The sequence below is a fragment of the Belonocnema kinseyi genome, chromosome 6, assembly GCF_010883055.1.
Source record: "Belonocnema kinseyi isolate 2016_QV_RU_SX_M_011 chromosome 6, B_treatae_v1, whole genome shotgun sequence".
Lineage (NCBI taxonomy): Eukaryota > Metazoa > Arthropoda > Insecta > Hymenoptera > Cynipidae > Belonocnema > Belonocnema kinseyi.
This window is the reverse complement of record NC_046662.1, coordinates 53,072,255-53,085,950: the sequence shown is the minus strand read 5'-3', so window position 1 is coordinate 53,085,950 and position 13,696 is coordinate 53,072,255.

Below are 13,696 nucleotides of genomic sequence, written 5' to 3'. Positions count from 1 at the left end.
TCTTAAGTCTCTCAGCCGCTCGGAAGACTTAAGCGAAATAAAATAGTTTCTTTATGTTTTGCTCATGCTCCTTGCATTTAAACAATCCTACTATTATAGCTCTTCTGTACGCCCACTTAGGGCGTAACAATTATTATTATTATTATTTTATTATTTTTATATTTTAATTTTTTTTATATTTATTAATTTTTTTCCAAAAATTATTTTTTTAATTTTTTTAAGATTGGATTCTTGTTTTTTTTTTTTAACAGGAGTTTGCATTAAACTGCTTTTTTCTCGGAAATTGGTTTTTAAAAGTTCCAACTATATAAATGCCCCAACGACTTGTTTTCGAAAATAAAGATTTCATTTTGCACCTAATATGTGTGTAATTTGATCATTATAAATAAATTATGCTTATGAAAAAATCAATGAGAATAATAAAAAATAATAAAATTTGTAAATTGGGATAAACAAAAGTCATGTACGTGATAATTTTAGTTGTGTTTATGACTTTCCGTGAGTGCACATAATGAAATTTATTATTTTCAAAGTCAGCAGGGTAAGGTAAAATAGATAAGGCGTCTAGAGAATCTTTTATTCTCATTTTGAACCGGGAATTGGCAAAAAGGTCGTGTTGGCGAAGGTGACAAAATATAAATAAAAATTAGGTGACTAAAGCCTACTAAAAAGTTCAACAATGTTGCTGCCTCAAATCATGATTAGGGGATGGATCAGGGAGGGGGTGGGTTCATCAAATGCACACAAGTTTTATATTTATGATCTTGAATGTTCGAAATTTGGATTACAAATTTAACACTTTAGATGAATATATGTTTATTTCTTAACTTAAAAATCCTTCCTGATTAAAAATACAATTCTCTTGTTTAAAATTAAATTAGTTGTTTAAAAATGCAATTATTTTAGGAATTTGTCGATAATTTTCTTTTTGACTTCAAAATTGAGCATTTTATCTAACAAATTTTATAATAAGTAAAAAATCTTTCTTGGTTACAATTCGAAATTTCCAATTGAAAATTCATTTTTCAAGGAAAAAACTCATCATGTTTGTTTACAAATTATTTACGTGCCTGAAAATTGATCCATTTTTCAAAAATTTATTCGATTTTTGCTCAATGTTTACCATTTGGTTAATACTTCTACTATTAAGCAAATAATTTTTTTTCTCGAAAATTTTTTATCTGAGCTAAAAATTTTTAATTCTTAAAAGACTATTTTTAGACTATTTCAAAGAGTATTTCTAGTTCGAAATCCACAGAAATCTATATTATTGATTTTAGTTTTTTAAGCACATTACTTACATAATTAGTCTAAAATTCAAAAAATGATAGATTATATAATAAAAAATTAAATAATTGTATTATTTCCTCATATTCTTTCTATTAGGCTTTATTCTTATTCTATTATTTGTTTATGATATGAAATAAATTGTCAGTTAACAAGATAATTTATTTTCGTTCAAAATAAGTTTTCTGGGATAAACAGAAATGCATTATAGATTATAAATTATTAATTTTGTTGTTATAATAAATATTATTAGTTTGCTTATATAAATTATTCTAAACTTTTATCTTAGATCTTAATTCTACGGACTTTTTAGAGAAAAATAATAAAAATTAGAAATTCCAACAATACTTTTAGGCATGTTATTTAGAATTTTTTGAAAATGTGCAAAACGCATATTCCTTCAGAGTGAATTAAATGCAGATTTTTTTATAATAAGTTGAATAAAAAATGGTTCAGCTTGAAACAAAATAAATCACTATTGTCTTCTTCGTTGTAATCTTTTCAAAATAACAACAAAAAGAAATACAAGAATCTTGAATCACGAAATAATTTTTTACAAACAAGCAAAATTTTGATATACTTTAAGCTTTCTTGAAGTGAAAATTTCACTAAATTTCAAACAATGAAAAAATAAAAGATAATAATTTTGCCAAATTTTCAACATCCAAGAAATAAGAATTCTCAAAAGAGAATCATATTCAAAACATTTTCGTATTGATATTTTAAAATACGTTATTTTAAATTCTTGAAAATAGAAGGCTACTGATATACAAAATTCTGGAAATTTTAAATTTAGGAATAAATAAAAAAATGGAATAAAATTTTGTCTGTTAGAACAATTTTTTCATTTATATTATGTATGTTTAACAATTAAATACGAAATATAATTTTTAGGGGAATTTGAGAATACTATTGTATTCTGATTTGACTATTTGAAAAAAATTTTATTTAGGCAATTTCATAATTTCGAGAATTTTTGATTTCGAATGTTATATTATTTTTCAATCAAACAGTGTCGGGATTTTTATTTTTCGAGATTTTTTATTCAATCCCAAAAAGATGTAAACAATGAAGGTCGCGATTTTGATAATTTTTTATTTTCATACTAGTTCTTATAAAATTTGTATTGTAAATTGATGCAGGAAAATTGGCCTGTTTACGAAAGCTTTCAAATTTTGCCATCTCATTGTTTTCGAAAACGCTGAAAATGTTTCAACATCTGTCCCCGTCTTTAAAATTTTTTATTTGATTAAACCAAATTTGTTAACAAAAGAGCTCACTTTTCAGCTAAAAACATGAACTTTGAACTTTTCAGCAATAATATAATTTTCTCGGCCAGAGTATTTATTCGTTAACTTTTTGATAATAGCTATTAAATAGTGTTGACTACTGGTCTATTATTTTTGGACAAAAGAGAAAAAAAATCGAAAGCTTGAGCTGATTCTTATTATCGATTCTAAAAAAATAATAAACAAGTAATTGATGCTACTGAAAATTTAAAATTAAAGAATTAAAAAAATAGATTTTAAAACAAAAAAAGAAAAGAAATTTTATTGTCAACTACAGAGATCAGTTTAAAATCAGAAAAGAGTTAACTTTTAATCAACTGGCTCTTTAAAAAAACGTTACGAAGTTTAACACGTATTTATAGAAAGAATTTGTTTTTTGCAAATTGTACTCAGATTTTTCAATATTAGATGCATCTCCTTAAAATTCAACATTTCTCTTCAGAATTAGCCATGTGGTACGTATAAAATATTAATTTTTAAACATCCATCTTATATTTCTGTTTTATAGTAAACCAAAAAAAAAAATACCATAAGTGAAAAAATGGGTTTTGCGATTTTTTAACTCTAATTATAATTTTTGTTTCATTTTTTAATGCCAATTGTTTCCAATACATCAAATACTGCTTGAATATAATAACTAGATGCTAAATTAATTTTCTTAAACATTTAATATTGTTATCAGCAATTTTCTTTTAGAATAAAGTGAAAACGTCATAGTTTTTTTCACAAATTTACTAGTTCATGTCCATTTTGTTAAATATAGTCTCATTTTTAATAAAAGTAATCTTAATAATTATTAAAAGTTAAAAAAATAATTGTTTGAGTAATTTATTATAATTTGTAAAAATATTGTCTTTGAAAAATGTTAGGAATTTGCGATTTTGTCTCAAATATTCAACTTTTGTTTACGTTTCACCTATAATTTTATAATAATTACTTACTGGATATTTGAGGCTTTTTTTAAATTAGTAACTTTTTGTCCACTTTTCATTTAATTATTAAACTGATGATTAATGCAAATCCGGAAGCGTAATTGTTTATACAACTTGTTTTTTTCGTGATTATCTTTTTCTAAATAATTTCTAGAAAGTTGCGGTTTCTTCTAAATTTTTCAACTTTTAGTAAAAATGTTACCTAGTGAGTTAATAATAATGAATGCAAGCCAGGAATGAATAATACAAATTAACATTAAATCAACGAAAATTTCAGAAAAAGCGCAATTTCTAGCATTATTCAGAGAGAATATTGTTAGCGATAATAATGATTCGTTTCAACTATTATGTTTCTTAGAATTAATTAACTATTACATGACTCTAAATTAAAATTTGACAAAAGTTGGAAAAGTTTTGAAAAGTCGCGTCTTTCTGAGTCAATTCTAAAAGAAAATTGGGAAAAACAAAATTAAATTGTTTAAAAATTTTGTTTCAATAAATAATTACCAATGAAAAGTTTCATTATATTTCTTATAAACAATCTGTATTTAAAAGACTGGAAAATCATAATTAGCCCCAAAAACTAGCAAAACCCATTTTTTTACTTATGGGGTTTTTTGTCACGCACTAAGATCTACAGAATTGTCGTAAATATTTTGTTTATAGGACTCGCATTTTTTGCTTCATTCGAAATAATTAGTCATTAAAATAAAAAAATAAATTTCCGGAAAAAAGACACAAGCTACGAAAAAAATAAATAGACGAAAGTTGTTCAACCAAAAAAGCTACAATTTAGAAAAATAATTATTTGATATAATGCAAGTCTGAGCACGCTTAGGGCACACGACTGTTGGTTTTCGCGCTTCGCGCTCGATTATGTATTTACCTCGCGCTACGCGCTCGTTCTTTATATTTTCACACATTCTTGAGCAAACATTTTAAAATTAAGACTCAAAACATCCACCACTGTAATTTTGTGATTGTGAATTCTCTTTCGTTAAAAACGCTTAGCTCGAGAGCTTGAGCACACCTACGGCACGTGACTGAGGTCAATCGCACTCCGCGCTTAGTCTTTGCATTTCTTTCGAATTCGGGCACAGATCTTTTAAAATCAAAAGTAAACGGACCAACAACTGTAATTTTGTGATTTTGAACTTTCTTTTGTTAAAGCTCTTTTGGCTCTAACAAACACATTGTCCACTTTCTCTAACCCTGATAATTTTATTTTTATAGAAAAAAGTCAGAAGGATGAATTGTTCAAGTTTTAAAGAACTATGAACAACCGCGCATAGAATTTTTACATCTTGATAAAATGTGGTTTCAAAAGTTTTGTGTAGGCTCAAATTTTGAATTTTCGACTTTTTGACCAAATTGAAAAAGTTATCATAATCTTGTAGGGCTTTCAAAAAGCAACGTTTTTCTTTTCTAGACTTTTTTTCGTATCATGCTTTGTTTGGCTTAAATTTTTCATTTTAGTTTATTTTTTTGGATTTTTAAAATGCTATAACTCCAGTAATTTTTGATTTTTCAAAAAAAGTCATGGGGCTAAATTGTTAAATTTTATGTATGCTATAAATAACCGCACAGAGAATTTTTGAACTTTGAAAAAAGTTGTCTCAAAAATATTCAAAGTATGCCCACTTTTTGAATTATTATCCAAAATGGCTGGCTAACGAACTTGACATTAAGTTTAGGACACTAAACAAGTGTACCAGAGGCCAATCTAATAGATTAATTTTTTCAAAAGTATCGTGTTCACAGACGGACAGACATACAGACATACAGACAGACAGACATACAGGCATACATACATACAGACACATTCGGAAAACCCGGTTTTTCGGATTCAGGGGGTCTCAAAACGTGAACATTTGACAAAAACTGGGGGGGGGGTCAAATTTTACATAAATCTAATGCCTCCTCTGATGAGAATGTAAAAAATTAAATTTTTGGAAAAACGGCGTTCGGTATAAAGAAAAATTAATAAACAAAAGTTGTACAGTCGAAGAATGTACATATTTTTATTAATCATATTTTGATAGGACACTTATATTTTTTTAATTGCAAAAAATAACAGTAACAATAAAAAAATTGAGTTTTTGCAAAAAAAAATAAGTCTAATAAAATGTTAAATGACATAATTGTTCTTTGTAGAATTCCTTTGAAAATTTGTCTCTTTCTGGCTAGAAAATTAAACTATTTGTTAGAAAATTCAATCATTCGGTTCGAAAATCTATTAGAAGTTTTAATTTTCTTTTAATTTGAGAAATTTTAATTCTAATTAAAACTTTTTAATTTCGTTAAAAAATTATGTATTTTGTTAAAGAGTATACCTTTTTTGTTCAAAATCATTCGTTTTTATAGACAATAAGTTTTTTTAAATTGATTTTGTTGCCCAAAAATTTGACTATATTTTTTGTTCTTGTAGAAAATAATAATTATTAGGGTTGGAAATTCATTTGTCTGGTATAAAATGTAGCTATTTTGCTGAAAAATGTTCATTTTTTTGTTAAAAACACATTGCTCTAACTAAAAATACTGTGTTCTCTTATTTGTTGAAAATTTAATTATTATTCTTTACTGTTAGAAAATTAATCTTTTTGATTAAAACTTTACTTTTTTGGTTGATCATTAATTATTTTACTCAAATATAATTTTTTTAAACAAAAATTTAATTATTCCATTTGTTGACGAAAAGTGATATTTAAAAAAATATATATTCATCTTGATTGAAGATATATGTGTTTGGTTGAAAATTTAACTATTTTGTTAAAAATTGTAATTTTTTAATAGAAAAATTATTTACCTGAATACAACAAGATAGATACGAAATACAAAATAGATGTTTTTTAAAAAATTTGTCTTTTTTTTTCAGAAAATTCATCTTCTTTCATACAAATTAAAGTTTTTTGTAATGTTTTTCATTGATGATTCATTATTCAGGTTAAAAGTTAATTTCTTTAGTTAAAACATATAATAATTTTATTTTAAAAAATCTTTTTTTTCAAATGAACTTTGTTCTAACTAAAAATGTAGCTATTCCATTTTTTTTCTACAAAATTGATCTTCCTCAGTAAAAAATTTCCTTATTTTTCTCAAAAGGCGTCTTTCTTTTAATCGAAATTTAATTTTTTTGGTAGAAAATACATATTTTCTGTCTCAATTTACCTTTTTTTAAATTAAAATATTTTTATTAAATTCTCAACTATTGTATCTTTCTTCGATAAAAATGACTCGGTAGAAAATTAATATTTTTGGGTAGCAAATGTTACTATTCTCACAAAAATTTCATTCTTATTTAAACCGCATATTTTTATGCCGAAAAGTGAAACTGAAATCTTTTTTGGATAAAATTTCAACTATTTGTTTCATGATTTGTCTCTTTGATTTAAGAATTTATGTATTTCAGTAAAAATTATAACTTTCTTGGATAAATATTGAACTGTTTGAATAAAAATTCAACCCTGTTTTTCAAAAAGTTTCCTTTTTTCATTAAATTTCAACTGTTTCGTTGAAAGATCGTATGTTTGGTTTAAAAATCCAAGTATAATTTTCGCGAAAGATCAATTTCTTGTTGAAAACTTATATTTTTATGTTAAAATGTCAAAATGAAGGCTTTTTCGAATGAAAATTTTATTTTCGTTTGTATTTTTGCTTTAAGAATTCATCTGTTTTAGTAGAAATTTCATCTTTCTTAGATAAAAATGTTACTTTTAGCTTGAAAGTTAATCTTCTCTCTGTTTGAGGATACAACTTTTTTTAGAAAATGTTAGTTGAACCATTTATCAAAGAAATCATTTTTTATGAAACATTAATATTTTCGTTCAAAATTAATTTCTTCGGTTGAAGGTTTAACTAATTTGTTGAAAATTAAATTTTTGCTGAAAATTCATATTTTCTGGCTGAAAATTCCATGTTTTGTGAAAAAAGTACATACGAATATTATTTATAAAAAATAACTTTTTGTATACATTTTATTAAGTCCTATACTGCGTTTTTTGTGTTAAAAATGGTTTATTATAAAAAAATTTGCCGACATGTTTCAACTTGTATTTCAGGTCCTTTTTAAGGCTTATTCTAGTAGCAAAAAATATGTTAAAGAATAAAATGGAAATTATTTAATTTGTATGTGCTTATTAGTCGATGATGTTTATTTACTATGGAGATAAAAGAAAAATCGCTGAGGACTACGTTAAAATTTCAATTAATTTTTTCGTTATCATTTTTATTGTTCGGGTATAATTTTTTTATTAGCAAGAAGTTAATTGACCAGAATATGTATTGTAAAGTTTAAAAATGTTTTAAAAAGTAAAAACGTATCATTTACGATATACCCTAAAAAATCTCATCTGAAACAGAAATTATTTATCAAAGAGTTAGGTTATTAATTTTGAAATTTTGTATTTAGTATTTGGACACGCTGGGGCTTACATAACTGGCGCACTTGATTGCCACCCGAATTGCACAACAGCAGGGAAGAAGCCATTGTACTGGGGCATTTTCATATTTCGCGCCGTTGAAGTTGCATTCGGATCGGCCATGCGGTCAAGTCCGTGCATCTTCGGATCATGTTTATCATAGTTTCCATGGTTCCGTTCGAAACCTCAAATAGATACAAGTGTCAAAAAATATAGGTTATGTTACGTAGTAATTACAAATAATAAAAGTGTTTCATCAATAATGAAGTGAGACTTGTGGACTGAGAAGTGAACGCGCTTTTAGTTGACGAACAGTGAATTGTGTTTAACGCTTATTTTCGACATAAAAAAGGTATGTTATAAATAGACGGGATTTGTTCTGTATAAAGTGAATAAAATATTACATGCACAAAGTTTTTATTGAAATTACCTACAACTACTCAAAGCGATTTCGGTAAAAAGGCAAATACGACCATAACCTCGAAATAATGATAGATTGGCCCGGCATGTTTATTATACTTTCGATTGCTTATTTTTTACCAAAGAAATATTTTTGTGGTTTTATATGTTTATTACTGACAGTGTCGGCAGTAATAATGTAAACAATAATTACTTGAAAATAATTTAACCAAAATTATTTATTAATAACTTAAATAAGCAACACATTATTTCTGACATTAATCATTGATTTCCATTGTTGTTTTTTTCACAAATCGATCATAGATAAATTCATATCAGCAAATGCAGATGGATTTGGTGCATTTCAGCTGGTTCATTTCAATGAATATTATTGGAAAAACATTATCTCTACACCTTATCCCAAGACTGGGGATTGATCAGCTTAAAATTATTTCTGAGTCATTCTGATGATATAGGTGTATCAAAAAGATATCGTGAGGTAATTCAACTTGCCTGAATTTTATCCAATAAAATATTTAGGGATTTTTTAGTATTTTAGAAAATGTTTTCTCTGGACCTCATCCCAAAATTTTGTTTAATTAACTATTAAAATAAATTGGAGACACTTTGGTACAAGGATTGTTTAAAAAATTTATCTAGACAAGATAATTTAGCCCAGAATCGTTATTTAATTTTTTTAGAAATTATTCTATTTTAGAAATTGCTATATCTAGATCTGATTTCCAAACTGGTATTTCATCATGTCCTAGAATTAATTATAATTCAATCTGATAGTATAGGTATATCAAAAAGATATGTCGAGGAAATTGAAATTGCATGAATTTTAATTTATAAGGTATTTTGGAATTTTTATTTTAGAGAAGGTTTTCTCTGAACTGCATTTCAAAATTTGCTTTGATCAACCACTAAAATAAATTAGAGATTCGTTGATGATAGAAGTGTAACAGAAATGAATGCAGAAGCTGGATTTTGGGCTAGAATTTTTATTTTTAATTTTTTCAGAAATTTTGCTATAATTATATATTTTATAAGGTCTAAATGTTAAATTCATACATCACTATTACCTTGTCATAAAATAAAAATCTTTTAGTGTAATTCAAATATACTCGGCCTAAAATAACATAGAATGTCTAGATTTATGTCTGATACAATCTTATCAGTAATGAGTTTCTAATTTATTTTAGTGGTTGATCGAACCAAATTTTGAGATGAGGTCCAGAGAAAACATTTTCTAAAATACAAAAAAATGTCTATATAATTGATAAATTAAAATTCAGGCAAGTTAAATTACCTCGCGATATCTTTTTGATACACCTATATTATCAGAATGACTCAGAATTAATTTTATGCTGATCAATCCCCAGTCTTGGGATAAGGTCTAGAGATAACGGTTTTCCAATCATGTTCATTGAAATGAACCAGCTGAAACTCACCATATCCATCGGCAATTCCTGATGCGAATTTAACTATGATCGATCTGTGAAAAAAAACAATGGAAATCAGTAATTAATTTCAAAAATAATGTGTTACTCATTAAAGTTCCCTGGCGGTGCGAAGAAACCGAATGGAGCCTCTACAAAGTAACCGTAGAGACGCCATTGTGTCCCTATTCGATTCTTTTTTTAAAAGCTCGAAAAAACAGAAAAATAATCTTTTAAATTTTTGAAATTCGGATTCGACGATAAAATTTCCTATAGAAGGTCACGGAATAATCGCAATATTTTTTTTTTGAAAGGAAAAAATTTTTAAAAATAAGACGTATAACGCCTGTTGACTCCTACACTTCAAACGCATCGCCTGTAAGTGTCAGTCAACAGGCGTTATACGTCTTATATTTTTTAAAAGTATCTACCTTTGCAAAAAAATTATTGTGATTATTCCATGACCTTCTATGGAGAATTTTAACGCAGAATCCAAATTTCAACAATTTAAAAGTTGATTTTTCTGCTTTTTCGAGTTTTTTAAAAAGGAACCAAATGGATACCCAATGGGGTCTTTACGGGTACTTTGTAGAGGCTCCATTCGGTTCCTTTGGCCCGCCAGGGTTACTAATAAAGAATGATTGTTAAATTATGAATAAGTAATTATTGTTTAAATTATTACTACCGCCGCTATAGTAATAAACATACAAAACCACAAAACATTTCTTTGCTAAATAATAATCAATTGAAAGTATAATAAACATGCTAGGACGATCTGTCATTATTTCGAGGTTATGGTCGTATTCATTTTTTTACCAAAATCGCTTTAAGTAATTGCAGGAAATGTGAATCAACAATTTTTTCATGTCATATTTTATTCACATCATACAAAAAAAATCCTGCTTATTCATAAAATACCTTTTCATACCGCAAATATGCGTTAAACACAATTCACTCTTTCCTACTAAATATGCAAAATATCATTATCAATTTATAGTATTTGTCACTCAGCAGCCATTCCATAATGTTATTGGCGCAGAAGAAAATTCACGTTTACTTCTCAGTCCACAAGTCTCACTTCCTTATTAATGAAACACTTTTATTATTTGTAATTACTACATAACATAACACACACACACACACACACACATAATTTCGATTTTGATATTAATAAAGTTATTATTCTTGAATGGGAACTAAGCTTAGACAAACACCTTCTTTTAGAAATGATACATATGCAACGTGACAATAATACAATTAATTTTAGAACAGACATTTAAGGTCTGAGCAATATCTACAATAAACTTATTTCTAATATTCGCATTCTAAAATAGAAGTGAAATTTCCACTTGATGTGAATTTTACGCGATCTTTCTTTGGTTACGTATATATAACCATGCACAACCTAACCGCTAAATTAGCTATTAGTATCGCTGTAACTGCCTTAATCAATGAATTTGACGAAAAATTCGTCAACAGTGCAAAACAACATGTAATAAAAAAACCGTCATAATCTCAAGCATGTTTTCCTGTAAGTTCATAATAAATTTTATTCAAATGCTTAATATGAAATTTCAAAATTAATAACAAAACTCTTCCATAAATAATTTGTATTTCAGTTGAGATTTTTCAGGTTATATCTTAAATGATTCGTTTTCAATTTCTAAAACAATTTTAAATTTTACAATGCATATTTTTGAAAAATATATATTTTTTATGATGCTGTAAATAAATAATGGCTCGTCCTACAAGAAAATGTTAAGATGATAAAAAACCTTATTTTCCAAGAACTTATGTAAGAATTTAAAAAGATTTAAACGTCGAAAACGTGAAAAATAGAAAAATTGAACAAAAGGAAATGACGGCGTAATATTTTTGATACATTTTTGCTAATTTCGTAGTGAAAGTTAAGTAATTATTTGATTGAAATAAATAATTTGACTTAGATCTATATATAACGATACAATTTTTTTGTTATAAAAACAGAAAACGTGAAAAATAAAAAAATTGTAATAAATCAGCGCGATGATGGTACATTCTATACTCAATGAAAATAATAAGATCACATTCTGAAATTGTAAGGGAAATGTAGCCTCACAGTAAACCCCAGGAAGAAATTTCATCTTTAAAAAAGATAAAAACATTTCTTCCCATTTATCTAACGAAAGATAAAATTAATCTGAAAAAAGATAAAGTTTATCAAACGTAAATATTATTTTTTCACAGAAAAAATGTCTTTCATAAGTTTTAAAATCCTCGCGGTATTCAATTTTTAATATTCTCACTTTATTTCACTAATTATAAACCCAAAAATCACTCACCTGCACTATATGAATACACAGTCTGCACTTTGGTTAGTTTATACCAAATAGTGTTTGTTTACAATTTTTGAAGTCTACATCAGGGTCGATAGAAAACTAAAGATTTGTTAAACAAAAGTAAGGGACTTAAGTTAGCTCAATTTTGGGTTTAAAATTAGTGAAATAAAGTGAGAATATTTAAAATTGAATACCGCGAGTACTTTTAAATATACAGGGTGGACACGCTGGAGCTTACATACATGGCCAGTTGAATGCTACCCGAATTGTACAATAGCAGGGGAGAAGCCATTACACAGGGGTATTTTTATATTTCGTGCCTTTAAAGTTGCATTTGGATCGGCCATTCGGCCAAGTCCGTGCATCTTCGGATCAAGTTTATGAGAGTTTCCATGGTTGCGTTCGAAACTTCAAGCGGTTATGTTCAGATTCACCTGTTTGCCCTAGTCGCTGTCAGTAAATATAGGCAATGTCAATTTAAAGTTTACGCATATAATATTTCATTCACTTTATTTAAAACATATCCTGTCTATTCATAACATGCCTTTTTTATGCAGTAAAAATAAGCGTTAAACACTATTCACTCTTCACCCACTGGAAGCGCAGAATATTATTACTATTTTATAGTATTTGCCACTGAGCAGCTATTCTATAATAGTAATAGCAAAGACAAAAGATTGCGTTTACTTCTCAGTTCACATGTCTCACTTCATTATTAATTAAACACTGTTATTATTTGTAATTACTATATAACATAACTTATATTGTTTTGACACTTGTATCCCTTTGAAGTTTCGAACGCAACCATGGAAACTATCATAAACTTGATCCGAAGATGCACGGACTTGACGGAATGGCCAATCCGAATGAAACTTTAAAGGCGCGAAATATGAAAATACCCCTGTATAATGGCTTCTGCCCTGCTGTTATGCAATTCGGGTAGCATTCAACTCGCCATGTATGTAAGCCCCAGCATGTTCGCCCTGTATGAAGGACATTTTTTCTGTGAAAATAGACGAAGCCGTCTGACATATAACCTATGCCAAAAAAATATTTACGTCAGATAAACTATATCCTATTTTCAGATAAATTTTATCTTTTTTTCTGATAAAATTCATCTTACGTTAGATAAACGTGATGCAACGTTTTTATGTTTTTGAAAGATAAAGTTTATTCCTCAGGTTTACTGTGCTACCTCTGTTTAAAAAAATACTTTCTGAATATTTCAACAAGTTTAAATTGATTACACATATTCAGGATCTTCATGAGCTACTTTTCTACCATTTCTTGATTTCCAAATTTTTTTATTTTTATACATAAATTCTTGTACATAAAAAATCGCAATTCTTTAGCAAACTGTGCAAAAATTATTTGCCTTAATAAGCATCGGCTTGCATAAATGTGAAATAGAGCGCCTAAAGAATGTTTTTTTTATAGCTTTTTCTGTTATGCAAAGAGTACTTTGAGATCTCTGTAAATCAAAATTCGTCAAATTAGTCGTATCACGAGTTAAATTTGGCAAATTTAATTAGCGAAAAGTGAGCCACCAAAGAGTAGTAGAAAATTAAAAATTTTCGATTGATCGCGATGTTTCCTAATTCAAAAGTGGAA